This window comes from Alexandromys fortis, unplaced genomic scaffold (assembly GCF_014885135.2).
Source record: "Alexandromys fortis isolate MF-2015 unplaced genomic scaffold, M_Fortis_MF-2015_v1.1 scaffold_15, whole genome shotgun sequence".
NCBI classification, from domain to species: Eukaryota; Metazoa; Chordata; class Mammalia; order Rodentia; family Cricetidae; genus Alexandromys; species Alexandromys fortis.
This window is the reverse complement of record NW_026067911.1, coordinates 10,986,884-11,001,125: the sequence shown is the minus strand read 5'-3', so window position 1 is coordinate 11,001,125 and position 14,242 is coordinate 10,986,884. Positions and strand designations below refer to the sequence as shown.

Sequence of the window (14,242 nt, the reverse complement as noted above, 5' to 3'; positions counted from 1 at the left end):
GAATCATTGTGTTCAATTTACTCCTATTGGTTCTGGGCTGAAAGACATGAATTACCATGTGAAAATAATTTCTTAAGTAACAGATCTGCATGTGTCACCAGTTTCTTTTTAGATTCAAAGCTATCTAATATGAAAATAGATGGTTAATCCTCAAAATTCTCTTGTGATTATTTTTGCATATCTGAAGGTATGTAGTTATGACTGAAAGAAGAAACCAATTTAATGATTTTTAGGATGGTTCCAACTCTGTGGGACATTGATTCAATTTAACCTTTAGATATTAATTCCCCAGCATGATATGATAGCTATTTCTAAAAGTCTAAGTAACTACATGAAAAGAAGCATGTGGAGATTTGAGATGCTTTTACTTTTCATAGTTAAACCTGTGATTTAATTTGTCTCCAAATATTCCCTCCAATAGTACTTCTAATACCGTGGGCATCATGAAGTTTGAGGAAATGAAGAAAACACACTTGATGAATTAAAATCTCTGTCTCCATAAACTAGTGAATTTCATAGTTAATTCACAAGAGAATATTCTAGAAAATAAACTAAATATAAAGTGTTGCATACTGTTCTTGAAACAAGGAATGCAGAGATATTTAATTCAAATGGCGCCTTATTTTAATTTCATATTTTTGAAGATGTTTCTTGGAAACAGATTAATGACTTTATGGTTTTGAGGACTTAGGCCAATCTGCCATATTATTCAAAGTCCAAAGAAAATTGTCCTTGAGGATTGTTCAATCTAACCCTAATCTGCAAGCATTTAAGAGGCCCTGAGGATGTAAAGTTCAGATAGTAAGAGTGTCTAGATTACAGATGCTATTCCTTTAACTTTTGTCTTGAAAAACAAAGTCTATGCTTTAAAAATGATTGTCAAATTATTTTTAAAAGCTTAGTAGACTTGGTTTTATGTCTACTATAGTGTTTTAAAACAAGAGCATAGCAAAAAATGATAAAATGCAAGATAGTATCATGAATGTTTTATGATTCTTCTAGATGTAAAATGACAACAAAATCTTTTTAAACTGTAGAAATATTGTCATAGACAAAGACAACATATATTTTTGTGTTTTAGCTGGTCTCCAAGAAAATTCTGCAAATCTGAAGATTTCTAACTTTTTAATCCAGATATTTTATTTAAAATAATTACTAAAGTTTCATTTAACAGAACAAGTTTTCTTACTCACATTTCCATGTGATGTAGACAGAGAACTGTCTGATGTAATGAAGGATTAAAGAACAACTTCAAGGATATTTGAGGAAAGGATGCTTTAAGCTATATAGAGCTCAGTTACTCTAGTGTGCACATCCAAAAGCAACCTATAAGTGTGTCTTGTGTGTTTTTCTCACAGAGAAATGTCTGTTATAATAAGAACTATGTATAAATTATTTTTAATGATAAAGAAGACCCACTTTAAAAATGGAAAGATAGAAATCTAGTGTTGTACTAGTTTTTATATTTTTTAATTTTATAATTCTTTTGGCTTTATTTTATAAAAATATGTAGATAACAAAGTTTACTAATTGACTGATTAAAGATTCACTGATTCTTTTTCTATTGAATAAGTGGTTTTATGGATGTATGTATTGGACTATGTGCATGGCTGGTGTCTTCCCAAAACCAGAAAAAAGTATTAGATCTCCCAGAATTGGAGTTAGATGGATGTTAGTTACCATGTAAGTGATAACTAATCAAGTAGGTCTTTTGCACAAACATCAAGTTCTTTTAACCACTGAGCCATATCTCCAGCACTAAAGTCATTTGTTTTAGTTAAAAAGAGAATTTTACTTAAAATCTCAGACAATTTTGGAAATGTAATTCATTGAAAGGTTTTCTAAAATCCATATTTTTAAATATTTTTTTTATTTTAAAAAAGAAGTAGTCATGAATTTGAGAAGACATGGAGAGATGTGGAAGGTCTTGGGGACAGACGGAGATGTGAAAAATGATGGAACTATATTATTCATGCAAGAAATTCTCAAAAAAAGTAAAAAAATAAGCAAAATTAAAACATTCACCTGATACCTTACATCCTTCAAACTCACTTCCTTTCTCAGCTGGCAAACAAGGGGCATTGTAAAAAGAAATATAATTGCTTTTAATGAAGAATGAATGAGTATGGAGATAAATTGCAAACATCTTCAACAGAAATTGGTATCATGGAGTCTGATTCTTCTTGCTCTGGGCAATGGTACTGCTTTAATTTGGTTCATAGGAAGAAAATCCAAGCCAAGAAAATCAGATCCAAACCCTGTTGGGGAAATGTAATTAAAACAAAGCTTACCCCCTACTCACTGCCTCTACACAGGACACAGAAGAAAGAGAACTCTTATTGACTATGCATTACATCAGAATGAACATCACTTGTTGGGATGAGGAGAGCAGGCCTGCTTTTCATCCCACCCGGCTCCCGCATGGCTAGCTTAACACCCAAAATAACAACACAGAAATTGTATTCATTTAAACACTGCCTGGCCCATTATCTCCAGTCCCTTATTGGCTAACTCTCACATTTTGATCTAACCCATTTCTAATATCTGTATTGCCACTTGACTGTGGCTTACCGGCATGAGTCTAACCACCATCCATCTTGGGTAGGAAAAGCATGGTGTCCGCCCAACTCTGCTTTCTTTCTCCCACAATTCTGTTCTGTCTTTCCTGCCTACCTATGTTCTGACCTATCAGGCCAAGCAGTTTTCTTTATTAATTAACCAATGAAAGCAACAGATAGATAGAAGACCTTCCTACATCAATCACTGTCTCTGTGGATTTCCCAGTCATGATCATCATGATCTTGACCCTCCCCACCTTGCTCATATGATCCCTCCTGCTCTCTTTAATAGGACTCCTGGAGTATTTAAGCCGAGTGCTTAGCTGTGGATCTTTGCATCTGATTCTTTAAGTTACTGGGTGGAAATTCTACAATGGCAATTAGGGTAGTCACAAATCTGATTACAGGAGAAGGTCAGTTCAGCCACCTTCTCCACTATCACTAGGAGTCTTAGTTGGGCTCATCCTTGTTGCTTCCTGGGAGTTCCTGGCACCAGCTTTCTCCCTAATCCCAAATTGACTCCCTTTATCAAGGAATCGCTTTCATTGCTTTCCCTCTGTCCCTCCCCCAACTTGGTCATCCTGATACCTCATGTTCACATTTCTTTCCCTTCTCCCTGAAATCCCCAGTTTGCCCAGAATGATCTTATCTGTTTTCCCTTTGCAGGGCAATCCATGCATCCCTCTTAGAGAGCTCCTGTTACCTAGGGTTGGGACTGCAGCTTTGTTATCTTTGCTTTGCACCTAGTATCCCTTTATGAATGAGTACATGCCATATTTGTCTTTCTGGCTCTCAGCTTGATATTCCATGCTTTGTTAACTCCTCGTGGGAGGCCTTACCCTTTCTGAGAACTGGATAGGGGTGCAGAAAGTAGTAGAGGGAAGGAATGGGAGAAGAGGAGGGAGAGGAAACTGGTTGGTATACAAAGTAACTTAAAAGTTTTAATAAAAAAAAGAAAAAAAATTAGTCCTCAAATAAGAGAACTTGAAAGCTCTACTTGGAACACATAGGTGCATTCCTATCATCACTTAGCTATTCGAATGACCACTTGAGTTAGTTGAACATCCTTGTCAAAACATCAGCAAGAGCAAGTTTAACATCTTCAGATATTAGAAAGTTTCATGAGAGGGAATATGATGACTTCCAGGGAAATTATGTTCAGTGGGTGTACTGTCTCCTTTGGTATTCATGTTTCAAAGAACTGCTTTCAAGTTCTTGAGGAAAACAATTATTTAGAGAAAATATCTCCATAAACTATATTTTGATCTAATTTTTCTCCCTCCCAGATCTTTCAAATCTCCATCCCCACTTAACTTCATGTTGGTCGTCTCTCTCAAAAACAAGAAAACCAAGAAGAAAAAAAAAAAAAAACAGGAAAACCCAAATAAATGTCAGCAAAATGCATGCACACAAACTCACAATGCACACACACACACACACACACACACAATGAAACATGGGACCTGCTCTGGAGTGATGTTGATATATCCAAGATCTCTCAATTAGATAAAACTTATTTCCCCTTTCCCAATAAGAATTAATTTGAATAAGTCTTCAGTTTGAGGTGGGAGTTTTGTTAATTCTTCCCTTCTTCGTGCTGGGTTTGTGTCTAGCATAAACTTGGTTGGATAGGTCTTATGCATGCTGTGAGTTCTTGTGGATTCCTAGGTGTATTATCACAATTGTGTCTGGGAGATGCTGTTACATCGAAGTCACCCACTACTTCATCGTCTCCCAATATTTCTCCCTCCTCTTCTGCACAGATCCCCAAACTTTAGCAGGGAGGGCTTAATAAAGACATCTCATTTATGGCTCACTCTTTGCATATTGTACAGGTGAATATCTCTGTGTTACTTACCAACAACTGCAAGAAATTTCTCTGATGAGACATGAACAATATACTGACCTATAGGTACAGTATTATGTCACTGGGAGACCTTTTATTGCCATGTTCCTTATGGAGAATAGCAGTGGAAGTTTCCCCTAGGGTCTGTAACCTGTCTAATTTCAGGTTCTTGGACATTTTAACGGTGTTAGGTATGGGCTGCATCTCTTGATGTGAGCCTAAAATTAAAATGAAATCAAAAAGTGGTTGGTGGGTCCCATTCTACTTGTGCCACTAATACACCAATGTGTCATTCAAGTAGATTAGTGTTGTAGGTTACAGGGTTTGAAACTGGTTGATAATAGATTATTACTTTTCTCCTCTGGTAGCATGCACAGTATTTTTCAGAAATATGAAATTAATAATGTCCTAATTACACATCTTATGACACCTAGTAAAACTATTGCCAGGAATGGGTTAAATAATTTTGCATGGTTGACCAAAGGCTTCTCATAAACATCCTCCCACAAACATTGTAGGCTGTTTCCAAGTCTGTCCTTTTCCCTTCATAACCTGAAGGTGAAGCCCTGGTGCTAAAGACTTATTTATATCATCACACTTGGAGCTAGTGCTCAAGTAGAAGTTTTACCACAAGTCCCTAAAGCACCAATGTAGTAAAAGTTCATCTTACAGATATCTACTTTTTTTCCACAAAATGATTTGAGCACATTTTAAAAGGGTAAACATATAATTGCAGTTTTCTATAATAAGATATTCTCACACAGTGAAGGGGAGAAAATTTTCTCCTAGTTTTAATGGAGAAAATGAAGCTTCATGTTTCAGAGTGCTTACCTTTACAACAAAGAACTGAGAAATAGCTAAAATCTATCATTTAAAAGAACTATTGATATTAAATACAGAATCAGTATTCCATAATGATGTTATTTTGTTATTTTATTACCAAATACATATATAAATTTAAATTAATTTCTATCAGAGATTCTGTGTTTGCTTTTAAACAGTACCAAAACTATACTTTCTTCCACTGGGTATTTAAATACAAAGCTAAAGATCATTTCTGATTTATGGATTTTTTTCATGACTATATTAAAGAAGATTTTTCCAAAGGAGCTATTATAAGAAAACACCTCTTTTAATTCCAAGGTTCTGAAATCTGAACTGTTTGATATTTTTTGCATTTTTGAGTGACATAAATCATTTCCCAAGGACCTTCCATTGAGTAGGTTCCCAGAACTTGCACCCATCTTGCTGCCATTTGGAGATGGCTAACAAAGTGAAGTGAGAGATGCCTTGCAAATGCTCTCCAAGGAAGAAGTATATATAAACATACACATAAAAAGTCTTTCAAACATGTTTATAAGGTATGTGCACTCATCTGACAGATAAAACAGTAGTGGGGATTATTGAATAGATGGCATTAGTCTTAGTTCTTACGCCTTAGTGCAGTGGTTCTCAACCTTCCCAATGCTGCAGCCTTTAATACAGTTCCTTGTGTAGTGTTTACCCCCAACAATATAATTATTCTTACTGCTACTTCATAACTGCAGTTCTGCTACTGTTATGAATCATAGTGTCAATATCTGATAGGCAAGACAGCTGATGTAATCCTCGTTTGAAAGGCTGTGACCCAGAGGTTGAGAACTACTGTCTAACTAGAATGCCCAGCATCTTCTTATTTTACCTCACAGCCCTTTGATAGACTCTCAGTTCTATAGTTTATCTTTGACACTCACACCTTAAAAAGAAGATACAAGATTAGACTTCAATAAACTTAAAATATTGCATAAAACCAAATCTTTTTATTTCCCTTCTAGAATGGCTCAAATTTTTATTAGAATATTCAGGGTCTAGGAGACAAAAATTCCAACCAGGCTTTCTCTCTAGACTCCATAATTATTTCAAAATTAATTTATTCTCTCATATATTATATCTTGACCATAGTTTCCCCTCCTTTCTCTCATCCCAGTTCTCCTATATCTCTCCCTTCCTAACAACTTTTCTTCTGTTTCCCTTCACAAAAGGGCAGCCCTCCCAGGAATAACAACCAAACATGGTATATCAAGTTGCAATAAGACTAAGCACATCCCCTCATATTAATTCCTTGAGTTTTGTAACCCACAATGTATCCACTTAGAGCATACACAAACTGCATGACATGCTTTTAAGTTTGCAGGTTTATTTGATATGACGTCATACACATTACATGCAACATAGATGTTCTATGTTTATGTAAACAATGTCAAAAATAGCAAAGATTATTTATCTGACAGGAAAGCATGGAAACGATGGAAGAAAAGAAAACATAACAGGATGATTATCAATGTAGCTCATTCCTCTGGACCCAATAATAAATCGGTGCCAAAGGGCCATTGCTGGCTGCAATGCTTAAGTGAGATGCTAGTAGAGATTGTTCAAAGTTCTGGAGCTTGAGAACCTCTCTAAGTTCCCTGGCTATTGATGGTATAGTTTGTAACATTATTTTTATGCAACCCTGACCACTGGAAAATTAAAACAACTTTGATCACTTAGGAAATTCTAGGCATGGCTTTTCATTTGTAACTATCAATTATTCAAAGAATAGTCTAAAAGGGCTCTTGGAATTCTTTGGGGGGGTTACAGTAATTTAGGCAGCAAATGTGAACGATCTCAAGATTTTCAATCCATAATATATAAAAACGCAGTATAAAACAGTCACATTGCCATCTACTGACAGCTTTTTATAAAAACCCAACATTTTCTTATTAGTCTAACTGACTGTACACTTAAGGGTCTATCCCTTGACACGTGACAGCACAGAAATGGGGTGCACAGCATGTCTCTCCTTCATCACAACTACTCGAAATAGTCTCGGCACTCGCAGACGCCAATCCAAGCTATTCGGTGTTTCACTTTTATATACTGCAATTAGACAATTTATTGATGACATTACTACATAGTATTTCCTAGCTGGTAAAACTGTGACTGCAGAGGGTTGGTTAATAAATCTGCCCTGCATGTCCAGCACACTGAGACTTGCTAATAGGATTTTCATAATAACAGCATTTCTCTCACAGCACTTTTGATAATACCAATCACTATATCACGGCAGTTGTTATTACATTATGTGAAAAATGGGATTTCTGTTGAAGGTGTGCATTCTACCCCCAAACACAAAGGCACCACTGTAGCTGAAGCACCTGTGTGTGAACCATTTTCACTCTCATCTTTTTTTCTGGAACGTCTTCTGTTCATCTTCCTGGGATAACATGATGAAAATAGCTAGCCCTAGTTTAAATGGATCAAGAACGCACATCAGCACTGCCAATAAACAACGAGTTCTAAGGCACAGCATCCTGATAACCATGACTGTGATCTGTAGAGAATGGGAATCAAGACATTCCAGGGACATTGATCATCAATCCATGGGGTCATTACCATCCTGATTCCAGCTTACTGCCACAGAAACACCATTTACATTTTTTTCCTTTTCTTTTTTTTTTTTGATTTTTTTTTATTGAGAATAAGAAAAAAAAAGTTTCCACCTCCTCCCAGCCTCCCATTTCCCTCCCCCTCCCCCAATCTTCTCCCCCTCCCCCCTCTCTTCGCCCCCTCCCCCCACTCCTCTCCCCCTCCCTCTCCTATCCAAAGAGCAGTCATGGTTCCCTGCCCTGTGGAAAGTCCAAGGTCCTCCCCCCTCCGTCNTGGTTCCCTGCCCTGTGGAAAGTCCAAGGTCCTCCCCCCTCCGTCCATGTCTAGGAAGGTGAACATCCAAACTGGCTAGGCTCCCACCAAGCCAGCAATGACAAGGGGTTTTGATCCTACTTCATTTTTTTCCTTTTCTAAGAGGAGTTTTTCTTCCAGTTAACATTTAGTTTTATGTGTTATCTTTCCACAAGAGAATGCTCATGAGTATTTATGCCTGTTTTCAAGACAACTACATCCAGTGTATAGTTAAATATCAGTAAATAAGAAACAAGGAGACACATACAAACTTTGGCTCAAGTCATAAGACTCGCTTGCAGTATAATATACACACAAAGGCCTGGATGCAAACTCTGTGTAACAGTAACTGAGTAACCCTGAATCTTATATTTTTCCAAAGAAAAGGGGTATTTTTCACTTTGTAATTGACATAAAAGAGCTTCAGCATATTTAAAATCTTTTCAGGTGTCTGAAATTAGTCTATTGTTTTGTTTAGAGTCAACCACTGATGGTAAACTCCCAGTATTGAAGATTTTAGAGCCGTACACTCAGCAAGGAGGGCACACTATCCCTAAGCTTGTCTAAACTGTCTCTGTCCAGGTTTATTACAAACCACAGTGAATGAAAGGCTTTCCTAAATGGAGATCAGAGGAGGAAGGGCACTCTCTTATCAGAATGCCAGTGGACTTTGAAAGAGGAACCATGTAAGAGTAGATGAAAGGCCAAGATTTTGGTACCTTTCAGCTAGATCTAAAGCACTGTTGCTTATTTCAAGAGTATAAGATAGAAAACCAGAGCATAATAAACATTCAAAGTAGCAATGAGCACACATTTTTCATTCTTAAAAGCAGAAGCTGCATCTGAACGGGTGTGTGCTAAGGAGGAACATTAAGCTAATGCCCAGTGAACTAATACTAATTTGGTGTAGAGTGGGATATCCAACAAGACAAGACAGACACACAAGAAATCTAAAGGTCAATGGGGAGTCAAACAAGACTTTACTCTGGAATCTAGATGAAGTCGTTTTCAAGGTATGAGTCAAAATTCTAGTAGAATTAACAAATCAACAAACCAGCCTACAGAAAGATAGGAATACTTTTCTATATAGGTTTCAAGTATCAATGTTAAAATAACCAGGAAACATATTTAAGGCATAGCATGTGATCAATTAAGGATTTTTCTTCTTTCCCGCCTCGAAATCCTCTAATTTTCAAGAGCCCATAAAGCAAAAGTATGTCTTAACCTCCATGTACATGCCTTGTTATTCTGACTTTATTATATCAGAGGTAATCCTACCCAAATCACCTCCAAAACCACTCTAAGATCTCATTTATCTAAAAGATAGAAAGCAGAGAGGGGGTATTGACAGAACCCTATAAACAATACAATTTAGAAACCACCAACACTGTGCATCCGGCTTCTGCAGAGATGAGCATGAGTCTGTCAGCACACACCCATGCTTACCTGGGTTTATTCCCTGTGTGCCTCACTTTCTATTAACCCTCTTGCTTCAACCTATTATAAAAGCTCGAAGTAAACACCAAGTCTGCTTCGTACTGTTTTCTCTTGAAAATATTTTCTACAGTGGAGTCAAGAACCCTGGCTTGGCCTGAATAGAGGTCTCAAACGCAATTTCCCAGGCTGCTGTAGACAGTACCAGAAAGGAGTGCTTCTTTCCCTCACCCCGGCTGCTACCAAGAGTATGGCTTATGTGGAAATAATGAAAGATAATGAAACATCAGGGTTTGAATGACTTCATGGCCACAAAAATGATATCAGAAATTGGAGTTGGTAATTATATAAAGGAAAATCACCAGTACAGGCAAATAGATGAAGAAGGCACAGGCAACCGTCTGTGAACCGCAGGCAATGATGACTTCATCAAGAAAGAAAGCATTTTATTTGTCTTCTAGTATTAGTAATAAATCTCAGACATCAGAAGCTATGTATTTACTTATTGTCATCTGGTAAAGAGGTGAAAGATATGCATTAGACCAGGTAACTCGCAGGATGTCATTTCTACTGTTCTGCCAGTTATGCACTTCGCCTTTAGTTTACGATTGTGTGCTCACATGTGCCTGTACGTGTGTATAAGGGTATGTGGGAACACAAAGTCGATATTGGAATTCCTCTTCTATCGCCCTCCACATTATTTTATAAATGGGTCTTCCACTGGAACTAGAACTCACTTATTACTTGTTGGACTGTCTGGCCAACAACACCAGAGATTCTTTTGCAATTAATGACCTAGATCTGGGTTTACAGGCATGCATCACAACGTTTGGCTCTTTCAGATAGATTCAAGAGATTGAACATAAGTTCTCATGGGCCCTGGAAAACTCTGCTCTATGAGCTACCTCCCAGCACCTTACATTCAACTGTTTTAAGGACTTTTATATACCCATCTTTTGAAATGGTCTTTCAAAGACCTTTACCATGTTTTTGCCTTTCTATATTTGCATGCTGGTAAATTTAACCTGTACGAACAAATTGTATGTTATAGATATAGATCCATGACTATAAGACCCTTAAATACTTTCTTGAAAGCAACTATGCAGAAGATCTCTGCCCTTGGCCTGAGACGACAAATACTTGTCTGTTTTTATGACATGGGTAGAGCAAATTAAGTAAAGGTATTAATTCTCAACTTCCTACTCTGAAAATGAAAGTGAAAATTGTACTATCTATATAAGATTGTAACAACTGCAAGTATTCTACAGAGACCACAGAACAGAAAATCTGTGTGATGAAACAAAAAAAAAAATGGAGTTACTGTAGCTTTAATTCCTGAAATTTACAAAAATGAATATGTAACTTGGGCTAAAAATAATGTTCATTGGAAACTGTACATATTTGAAGCCAGAAATTTAGAAAAATATAGATTTGGACTTTCCAAGAATGTATTTATATGCTACATATTACAATATGCAGGCTTTGATAGCTAGAAAAAATATTAAAAGTAAATTATCAAACATTTTAAAATCATTTAGCTTACTATGAAGCATTAAAAGGAACAAAAGTCTATTATCTTTGTTATTCATTATCATACTTTAAATGTAATGATATCTTCTTATCCTTCCAAAAGAAAGTTTCTGACTCTTTGGTTTAAAAATTAGAAAGCTGAGAATTTTAAGTATTTATTATTTACAATAAAAAGGAGAAAACCAAGACTTTGAGAAATAGAAACAAGTAAAACTTAGAGATAAAAAGCCTAATGACTACATTTGATTTGGAAAACTTTACATAAGAATAGAAATGGGAAGCAAATGAACGGTCAGTTAAGATTTAACAGAAAGTTCATATGGTTACTTTCTGAAAAGAATCTAGTTTCCTCAGATTTCAGGTCACATAATTGTTGACTGTTGATACAATTAAGTTTTTGACATTTAAGTTAGTATATATGAAACATCTAATAAAAAAAGCAATTATACTACTGGTATTTCAAATAAATAGTTCCCAAAATACAATGCAGATGGTACAGTATATAACCACATGGACCAGTAGAAATCTTCAGTATCTAAAAAATAATGACTTAATAGAACTAGAAAAAAAATACCATGGGGAAAGAAATCAGAGAAGCATCACCCTTCACAATAGCCACAAATAGCACAAAATATCCTGGAGTAACTCTGACCAAACAAGTGGAAGACTCGAATGACAAAAACTTCAAATCTTTGAAGAAATAAATTGAAGAAGACACCAGAAACTGAAAAGATCTCTCGTTCTTGGGTAGAGAAATTCACAACAATCTCACTGGTATCAGGAACAAGACAAGGTTGTCCTCTCTCTCGACATCTATTCAATATAGTTTTTGAGTTTTAGCTAGAGCACTAAGACAATGAAAGATCAAAGGGGATACATATCGGAAAAAGAAGAAGTCAAACACTCACTATTTGCTGATGATTTGATAGTTTACATAAGCGACCCCCAAAAATGGAGCAAGAAATTCCACTTGTACAACACATAAACACTTTCAGTAATGTAGCAGGATACAACATTAACTCAAAAAAAAAAATCAGTAGCTCACTTTTATCAAAATCAGAGAAACATCATCCTTCACAATAGCCACAAATAGCATAAAATATCTCAGAGTAACCATAACCAAACAAGTGGAAGAACTTTATAACAAGAACTTTAAATCAGTGAAAAGAAATTGAAGAAGACACCAGAAAATGAAAGATCTCTCATGCTCTTGGGTAGGTAGAATTAACATAGTAAAAATGGCAATCTTACCTAAACCAATAGATACATTCAATGTCTATCAAAATCCCAGTAAATTCTTCACAGACTTGTAAAGAACAGTACTCAACTTCATACCAAAAAGTAAAAAGCCCAGGATAGCCAAACCAATCCTGTACAATAAAAGAACTTCTGGAGGCATCATAATCCCTGACTTTAAACTCTACTACGGAGCTATAGAACTGAAAACAGCCTGGTATTGGCATAAGAGCAGACAGGAGGACCAATGGAATTGAATCAAAGACCCAGATATTAATCCACATACCTACGAACACCTGATTATTGACAAAGAAGCTAAAAACATAAAATGGAGAAAAGAAAGCATATTCAACAAATGGTGCTGGCCTAACTAGATATCAACATGTAGAAGAATGAAAATAGACCCATATCCATCACCATGCACAAAACTCAAGCCCAAAGACCTCAACATAAAACCAATCACACTGAACCTCATACAAGAGAAAGTAGGAAGTACACTTGAACACACTGGCACAAAAGACAACTTCTGAAATATAAACCCAGTAGCACAGACACTGAGATAAATAATTAATAAATGGGACCTCACGAAACTTAAAGGCTTCTGTAAAGCAAAAACACAGTTAACAAAACAAAACTGCACCCCACAGAAAGGAAAAAGATTTTCACCAACCCCACATTGGACGGAGGGCTGATCTTCAAAATATGTAAAGAACTCAAGAAATTGGTCATCATAAGAACAAATAATCCAATAAAAATATGAGGTACAGACCTAAACAGAGAACTCTCATCATGGGAATGTAAAATGATTTAAAAGACACTTAAGGAAGTGCTCAATGCTTTTAGCCATCAGAGAAATGCAAAGCACAATTCTGAGATTCCATCCTATACCAACCAATAAGAATGTCCAAGATCAAGAACACTGATGATAACTTATGCTAGAAAGGATGTGGGGTAAAGTTTGCACTGCTCCATTGCTGGTGGGAGTGCAAACTGGTATAGAACCTTTGGATATCAGTACGACAGTTTCTCAGAAAATTAACAAACAACCTACCTCAATACCCAGCAACATCACTTTTGGTTATGTACTCAAAGGATACTCAATCAGCCCCACTGGCTGCTCTGAAAAGCCATCTTTGCATTGTTCCTGGTCTTGCTCTGTGCTAGCTGCAGCCACCTTCGCTGCCAGCCCGCCTCTTCCTCCTCCGCAGCGGACTCCGGCAGCTCTCTGGCTGGAGTCCTCATCGTCTCGCCCTCGCTGCAGCGGATCACCCGGCGTGCCCCACCATGTCAGCCGTGGACACCAGCTCCGGAGATCATCACCAAGGACTTGAAGGAGAAGAAGAAAGTTGTGGAGGAGGCAGAGAATGGAAGAGATGCACCTGCCAACGGCAATGCTAATGAGGAAAATGGGGAGCAGGAGGCCGACAATAAGGTAGATGCAGAACAGGAAGAAGGTGGGAGGAAGAGGAGGAGGAGGAAGAAGGTAACAGTGAGCAAGAGGATGGAGAGGAAGATGAGGCTTCAACAGGCAATCGGGTAGCTGAAGACGATGAGGATGTTGACACCAAGAAGCAGAAGACTGACGAGGATGACAGCAAAGGAAAAGCTAAACTAAGGCCGCCATGACCTATTTACCCTCCACTTCCCTTCTCAGAATTTAAACTTGGTCACCTTCGAGTAGAGGAGAAGGCCCCGCCTGCCCACAGCGGGCAGTGCCACCCACAGATGACATGCGCTCTTTATCAATCCACCAAAACCACAACATGAATTTGCAACAGGGGAGGAAAAAAACAAAACTTCCAAGGCCCTGCTTTTTTTCTTAAACATACTTTAAAAGGAAAATTTGTTTGTATTTTTTATTTACTTTTTATAGTTTTGTACATATTGTTAGGGGTCAGCCATTTTTGATGATAATGGGTAACCAGACCAGCCTTCAGAC

The 14,242-nt window shown here is 37.0% G+C and overlaps 1 pseudogene; it reads left to right on the top strand.

Annotated features, from left to right (window-relative positions):
* The first annotated feature begins 2,115 nt into the window (after positions 1–2,115).
* LOC126499211 (prothymosin alpha-like) lies at positions 2,116–13,929 on the top strand (annotated as a pseudogene).
* Positions 13,930–14,242: the final 313 nt, after the last annotated feature.